We start from the raw sequence: 8,329 nt of genomic DNA on the forward strand, positions 1-8,329 counted from the left end.
TCTTCTTCTATTTCAAAGGCTGATAGCATAAAACACACATTTCTTTTCACGGCTTGGTTATTTCTGTGGGATTTACTTAAAAGCAGGCCTGTCTAGGACTGGAATGCGAGAGAACAGCGCACCATTATGTCCCTCTCCACAAAGACGCCACCGATCACCATTCTTCTCGGCCAGGGATTGATTACTCTATGGAAGAAGAAGCCACAAGAAGCGTTTCAAGACAGAATTAACTGCTTCCAAGCTGTCCACAAGTTTTATGCGTGTTGTCGCGCTTCCAAAAAGACAGGTATTTCATTTCTCGGTTTCTTCGGAGACTGCTTGTGGCCGAAACGTGTCAACAACGCTTTATATTTTATAAAGGCAAGTTAAGAACTCGAACCACTAAAGCAGACTACATCGGAGACAAGCTGACTGGATTCCTGGGCTTACCCCAGGGTTTGGCACCAAAGTAGAAATCAAGGGAGAAGATCACCGTATTTCTGTTTGTTCAGCCGACAGTTGTACCCCAGCTTAGAAGATGGGTGCGCACCTTTCTAAGCCTTGCAAAGACATTTCGAGGCAAACTACCCTGAAAGCGGGGCTGTGCTGGCTCAAGTGGTTAAGACGCTGAACTGCAGACCAGAAGGTCGGTAGTTCAGCAGTTTGAGACCCGAGTGCCACGTGACGGAGTGAGCCCCAGCTCCTGCCAACCTAGCAGTTCGAAAGCAAGAAACTGCAAGTAGATAAGTAGGTTCTGTTTTGGTGGGAAGGTAACAGCGTTCCGTGCACCTCAGCATTTAGACATGCCAACCACATGACCACGGAGAAGTCTTCAGACAGCGCTGGCTCTTCGGCTTGGAAACGGAGATGAGCACTGCCCCCTTGAGTCATATTTGACTGGCTTTCGAGCAAGGGAAACCTTTTGTTTTTACACTTCCTAAGATCAGGGTCTGACCTGGATGGCCCAGGCTAGCCCAGTCCCACGAGATCTCAGAAGCTAAGCAGGATCGGCCCTAGTTAGTACTTGGATGGGAGACCACCAAGGACGTCCGGGGTTGTGACGCAAAGGCAGGCAATGCCAAACTGCCTCTGAACGTTTCTCACACTTGACAACTTGACAACAGTCTACACACGCAAAACTCTAGGGTTCCATTTTCATGCCTTACGAAGGTTTCCAGAGAGCATTTTAGGTTGCACCACGCATCCAGAAAGGGCAAAACCAGACCGGTTCACCCTCACTACTGCCCCACACAGCCGATGCACTGGCTTAGTTAGCACTGCTACCCCACCTTTCTTCTGTGGGGCACAAGGCAGTGGGTGTGGGGAGGTATGGGCAAACCCGCAATGCGGCTACAACCCATACTTCCACCCAAGAATGGAAACCATTAGTCCCATGGCTCTGGTGGGTTATGGAGACCCTACAAGGTGTTCTTTTTTTGTTGCTCTTGGGGGAAAGTGCTACTATTAGTACCCACATGCACATGTGGGAGACAGATTTCCTCAAAATTTTGGCAAAGGCATGCTGCCTCTTGTTTCTCCTTGCGTGTACACTGATGGGACGATCCCTCAACGGGGGAAAGGATTCCCTATTAGCACAAGCAAGTTAGGAGACACTGGCTCTTCCTTTCCGTCCCATGCCTGTGAGGTCATGCGACTTCCTGTCATGTGTTCAGGAGATTCCATGCAGCCACTTCAGGGCTTGGGTCCCAGGAAGGCGGAAGACCGATGCTTCAGAGAACATCCAACACTCCCAGCAGCTACAGGCCACAACGGTAGTTCACCGACAGTGTTATGTATTTCAAGGAAAGTTGTCTTCCCTTCGTGGTCTTCTGACTGAGGAATGCCTGGTAAGCGTCCAGGAAAACTCGGGATTTCCTCAAAGACGGTCCGAAATACATGCGGCGACAACATCACAAGCAGAAGCCAGTAGTCTAAGAGAAGTCATTTGACTGAAGCCGCAAAACACATTCAACGGTATCTTCAGAGACACGGTATGGAGAACCTGACCTGGATGGCCCCGGGTAGCCCCATCTCGTCAGCTCTCAGAAGCCAAGCAGGGTCAGCCCCGGTTAGTACGTAGACTGGAGGCCACCAAGGAAGTCCAGGGTTGCTGCGCAGAGGCAGGCCACGGCAAACCACTTCTGCTCCTCTCTTGCCTTGAAAACCCTGCGGGTTTGCCCTAAGTCGGCTGTGACTTGACACCATTGTCTACCACCACCAACAGTTTTAGGGGGGGATTCTGAGCTGACCAGAAGGAATAACACACCCTGCTACTTGCACACAGGAAAGATTTGCTTGCAGGAAAAAAGAAAAGCTGTAACGTAATGCCCAGGGAGCAAGCAGACCTATAAATAAATCAAAAAATCAATGTAACTGCCATGCTGCCTGCATTCGGGGGGCTTCCCCAACCCCACAGAGGGGCAGCAAAAGAGGAGATTAGTCTCAGGACTGCCTAACATGACTTGGGGAAAACTTCCATTTTGGTGTAGTGCTTAAGAGCGGCAGACTCTAATTTTGATCCCCCACTCCTCCAACATGCAGCCAGCTGGGTGACTTTGGGTCAGTCACAGTTCTGAGCTGTTCTCTCAAGAGCAGGTCTCAAAGATCTCTCTCAGCCCCACTTACCTCACAAGGTGTCTGTTGTGGGGAGGGGAAGGGAAAGGAGATTGTAAGCAGCTCTGAGACTCTGAGTGAAGGGCGGGGTATAAAGCCAACTCTTCTTCGTCTCTTCTTCTTCCTCCTCCTTCTCCAGCGTTGCACAGATGATCCCCAAACACACACACACACACACACACAAGCACATAGTGTCCCAATTTATTTATACCACACACACACAGACTCCCTGTTTATTTATACCCTAAACAAAATAATTCTACTGTATTCTTAAAAGCGCCAAACACACACCTCAAAATATTCATGTCTACAAGTTGGTACTTGAAGATCCGCCTGCCTAGTTCAGCTGGTTTACTTCTAATCCTTGACAAACACCAGCGGCGGCTGTTCTGTGCAAAAAATTACACATGAGACATCTGTTAACATCAGAGGGAATTAAGGTAACCCGAGAAACCCTACGTAAAGAACTCCACTGCAGAATTTTGCCACTCCAGTTAGGAATTTCGTTTAGTTAAGAGGTGATATTACAGAACATCCATCATTCAATTACATAGCCGTAGTTCAAGAGAAACCAGAACAATCCAGGAAGAACTTTTCTCTCTGTCTCACAATCTCTGGTTTTTCCAAAGTCACAAAACTGTAATACCAGACCGGTATATCATACCCCCAACATGTCTGTCGGGGTAAGAAGAAGAAGAGATTGGATTTATACCCCGCCCTTCAACTATTTCAAGAACAGCTCTGACAGAACTATGGCTTGCTCAAGGTCATCCAGCCAGGTGCAAGTGGAGAAGTGGGGAATCAAACCCGGTTCTCCCAGAGTAGAGTCCGTGCACTTAACCACAACATGGCACACAGCAAAAGCCCTGTTTTGTTTTTTGTCTATAAGTTCAGAGGCTGGATTTCATTTGTTGTGTTCAAACCACAACTGCAAAAGACACACATGCCCCAGGCTACTGAAGTAACTACGGGAGGCACAACCTGACTAATCCCATAACCGGGGAATATATCCCCTGGGTATCAGTGGGACTTTACTTCTGAGAAACCCGCAAGCCTGTCAGGAGGCACAAAATTATATACTCGAAACCAGAGAGAGAGAACATGTCATTGAGAACACAACACACAGATTTATGCGCATTTATATGGTTGGTTTTAAAGAAATCAAAATGAAATTTAGGTTTACAATTCTGTCGAATTGCTGATGGTACTAGAAATGTCAGACCGCTTTATAACAGGCATACCAATAGTTGATGTTGACACAGAAACTGAATCACCTTCATGGCCAATAATTCCTTCCGACACATCTAAAAAAAAGCCAGTATGGTTTCCGTTCCGTTACGAAGCACTTATAACCAATCTACCTGCGCTAGCAAAATGTTTTTGTTCTCTTCAACAAAGTTACTTCCCTGTGGAACACAACCACTGGTGACGCCTATTTTTAACATTATCCCTATTCCCACACCAACCCCACGATCCCAAGAGAAGAAAATTACAAGTTCGGAAGTCCCTCCAACTAAGCAGATGTCTATATAAAAGGAGAGGTGGACAAAATTTCAGCGCAGGGTCACCGGGTGCCTGTGGAGGAAGGAAAGGGTGGGATATGATAAACCGCGCAGGGATGCAGAACTACAACGTAAGATGGTAGCAAATAAAAATGAAGAATTTTAATCAAATCTAGGCTAGACAGATGTGGGAAATGGATATTCGGCTCCATTAACGGTTCCGGCACTGCCACAAGAGCTTTTGCAGGATCTGAGAAATCGGCCACCACCGACATGGAGATTCGGAACAAAGGCCTGTTGGAATGCAGGGTGTTAATTTCCCCGCCTGCATCACACGCCCCCACCGTGGCAACTCCCCTCCAGCAACTCTGCAAAGCACACAACCTCCCCACACCGCGTGTTCAACCAAGCCCACAGAACACCCCTGCACACAAGCACCACCCCCCTTCATCACATTTCAAGTGCAACCCGAAGGCCCAGATCTGCACACACAAGTCCACACCCTTGTGTATTTCCAGCCCAGTTTCCCACTAACCATCCTTTTCCATGAAAAAATCCTGAGCTTGTCCTTAAACCCCAGAGACGTCTAGCTCCTCCTGAGCCTCTTCTGCACAGCAACATCAGTAGCCAGTGTCCTGTCCACACACACACACCCCATAAAACTTCCCCGAAAGCTGCTGGATTCCACCCCACTTGCCTCATGCCTAACTCCATCCACCCCATCTCCAAAACCCACTGGCCCCCAAAGCGCCACCGCCCATATATTTCCCTCACCTCCTTCCATATTCTGTCCCCATTTCAGGGACCCCACAACGTATCCTTGTAATCTTTGGTTTATATCTGTATTTGGAGACTAGTTATGCATATGTGTGGATACAGAAGCGTGTGGATACAGAAGGCATGTTGTTTGCATATCTTTTGTTCTAAATTATTTAAATCCTATACCAATGCATGTGTATACTAATGAATATACACACACGTTTTTTGCATATGACATGTTAATGCATTTTCTAAATTATTTAAATTGCACACTCAATATGCATATCCATGTCTATACGGATATACGGCTTTTCTGCATATGGCATTTTTGAGCAGACAGAATTTAAATCATGCAAAACAAAACCTATGTTAAGATACACGCATTTTTTTGCAGATGGCATTTTAATGCAGAGTGCTTGTTTTCCATGAGTGATACATGTGATTTTTGCATACAGCATTCTCATGCACGCAGATTAAGTTTATATGACTTATAAACACTATGCTAATACACACCCATTTCTTTATGTGGCATTTTACTGCAGATAAGCTTTTGCTCAGTGTGATTTAAATTCTCCATAATAATTATGCCCATTTACGCGTGCGTAGATACGCATTTTTTATTATGCTCATATACACGTTTTACAATGTGTCATTTAAACGTGGTTATCTTGTGTGCATATATACATACCTTGTGTTATATATATATACATATACACACACACTCGATAATGAGATGACAGGTAGAGGAGCTATCAGCATTTTTGTTGATATCCGAATTTTTGTGTGTGTCAGCCGACAAGCACGTTGTTGTTGTTTTTTTAAAGGCAGCAACAACAACAAAGGTGTCCCGTCGTTCCCCCCACCCCCAAAAAATGAATTAAATGCATTAGGGGAACTGCCAATCTGCCTTCCAGCGCTTGCCAGCACGGTGCAATAATAAAAAAAACCCCTATTCCCCAGCCTATCCAACGCGTGCAAGGCGAACGTGTGCATTGCATTGCACTGCACCCCACAACAGCAAAAGAAATCTCATCTCCCCACTTGGGGGGGGGGGAAATCTTGCAAGCAAAAAGCTCCTTTATGCAAAAGAAGAAGAGGAGGAAGAAGAAGATTTTGCAAAATGGGGTTGGGAGCTTAAGGTTGCAACCTTGCACAGGGGGCGTGTTTTAAAAGGGGGGGGATCTGGAACCCCAGAAAAGAAAAAAACCCAAGCCCCCTTTTACTGCTCCTCTCCATTGGAAGCAGACAAGCCCCCCCTCCACCCCCCCACCCCAGCCTAACCCCTCCAAGGAGCAGCAGCGAGGGAAGAGGGGCCCCCCCCACCCAAACTCCTCCCTCAACCCCGAGGAGGGGGGCTTCTTCCATGGGGAGGGGGTGTTTTCTTTCTCCCTCTCTGTCTCCCCCACCAGCCCCCCTAAAAACAAAACCCCCCCCACACACACACACACCGACCTGCTGCGGCTCCGGCGGCCGAGGCTGAGGCGCCGGCCTGCGAGGACTGCCTCTGACACCCGCCGCCCTCCCGCCCGCCAACATGGCGGCGGCTGACGGGAGGAAGGGGAAGGGGACGCCCGGGGGCGCGCGCGGGGCGGGATCGGCGCAGGCGCACTGCTCCCTCGCCCTCTCTCCCCCCGCGGTGCTGTCCGAGGCAGAGCGAGATGGAATCCTGTCTGCGTCCCCCGATCGCTCGCTTGCTCGCGCACGCGCGCGGCGACCCCCTTCCTTCGCCTCAGACTCTCGCTGAGGGAGCCTCGTCGTTCCCATAGGGGGGCGGGGGAGTAGGAGGAGGAGAAAGGGGGGGAAAGCGCGGGAACGCTGTCTGCCGCCTCATCGCACGCATGCGCGCCTGGCATCGCCTCATGCGTGCTCTTGGAGGCGGTCTGAGGCGTGAGAGAATCGCCGCCGGCCTTCTCGTCGTCCTCAAAAATTGAATTGTTTTCTATTGTGTGTTAAAAACTTTGAGGAGTGTGGAAGAGATCGAATGAAGAAGAAATGAGATAACCGGGGGGGGGGGGCGCCCTCCTCATCGTCAAAAAATGGATGGTTTTCTGTCATGTAAAAAAAAAATTGAGGAGTTGGAAGAGATCGAATGAAGAAAGAATAGTCGAAAAACGGGGGTGCCCTCCTCACCGTCAAAAAATGGATGGTTTTCTGTCATGTAAAAAAAAAATTTGAGGAGTTGGAAGAGATCGCAATGAAGAAAAAATAGTCAAAATAACCGGGGTGCCCTCCTCATCGTCAAAAATTGAATGGTTTTCTGTCATGTAAGAAAAATTTGAGGAGTTGGAAGAGATTGAAGGAAGAAAGAATAGTCGCAGTGGGGGGGCACCTTCTCTGACACCGTCATCATCGTCAAAAATTGAATTGTTTTCTGCCATGTAAAAAATTTTTTTGAGGAGGTGGAAGAGATCGAATGACGAAATAGTAGTTGAGATAATGGGGGACCCCCACCTTCTTTGACGCCCTCATTATTGTCAAAAAATTGAATGGTTTTCGGTCGTGTAAAAAGAAGGGGTGGAAGAAGAGATCAAAGGAAGAAATAGTAGTTGGGATAACGGGGACTCCCACCTTCTTTGAGTCCTCATCGTCATCAAAAATTGAATGGTTTTCAGTTGTGTAAAGAAAAATGTTTTGAGGGGGTGGAAGAGATCGAAGGAAGAAATAGCAGTCAAATTAATGGGGGACCCTCACCTTCATTGTCGTCAAAAATTGAATGTTTTTTGGTTGTGTAAAGAATTTTTTTTTGAGGGGGTGGAAGAGATCGAATGAAGAAATAGCAGTCAGAATAACGGGGGGTGGAAGAGATCGAAGGAAGACATAGCAGTCAAGTTAATGGACCCTCACCTTCATCATCGTCAAAAAATTGAATGGTTTTCTGTCCTGTAAAAAAAAAAAATTTAAGGGGGTGGAAGAGATTGAATGAAGAAATAATAATGGAAATGATGCCCCTCCCCATCTTCTCTGATGCCCTCATCATCAAAACTGTGAGCTAGCTCACAATAACTCAGCTTAGAGGGAACACTGCCCCCCACCTTCTCCAACCCCCTCATCGTAGTTAAAAACCAAGGCCCTCACACACACACACAAACCGCTTGTCGTTCTTATTTGTATTATGGTCTGCCGTGTAAAAAAAATATACCCCCCCTCTTTTTGATGGGGGTGGAAGTGATCAATTGAAGAAGTAATAGTTGAAATAATGGGGGCCCTACCTTCTCCAGCCCCCTCATCCTCCACATGGAGCCAGCTGGGTGACTTTGAGCCAGTCACAGTTCTCTCAGAGCTGTTCTCTCAAGAACAGTTGTCTCGGACCTCTCTCAGTCCCACCTACCTACCTCACAGGGTGTCTGTTGTGGGAATAGGAAAGAAGGGAAGGAGATTGTAAGCCGCTCTGAGACTCTTGGTGAAGGTTAGGGTATAAATCCAACTCTTCTTCTTCTCTGCGAATATTACTATGGAAAACCCTTTCAAGTGCCAGT

At 47.6% G+C, this 8,329-nt stretch overlaps 1 protein-coding gene across 3 annotated transcripts in view; it reads right to left on the bottom strand.

The window, feature by feature from the left end:
* EPN2 (epsin 2) overlaps window positions 1-6,401 on the bottom strand; it is a 61,977-nt gene extending 55,576 nt beyond the window's left edge. For all 3 annotated transcript variants that reach the window (XM_015409293.1, XM_015409286.1, XM_015409278.1), the window contains exon 1: window positions 6,306-6,401. The gene's annotated coding sequence lies outside the window, so the exon portion shown is untranslated. The remainder of the gene's footprint in view (window positions 1-6,305) is intronic.
* Between the last annotated feature and the right edge of the window lie 1,928 nt (window positions 6,402-8,329).

The sequence above is a fragment of the Gekko japonicus genome, unplaced genomic scaffold (genome assembly GCF_001447785.1).
Source record: "Gekko japonicus isolate JY-2015 unplaced genomic scaffold, Gekko_japonicus_V1.1 scaffold103, whole genome shotgun sequence".
Taxonomy (NCBI): domain Eukaryota; kingdom Metazoa; phylum Chordata; class Lepidosauria; order Squamata; family Gekkonidae; genus Gekko; species Gekko japonicus.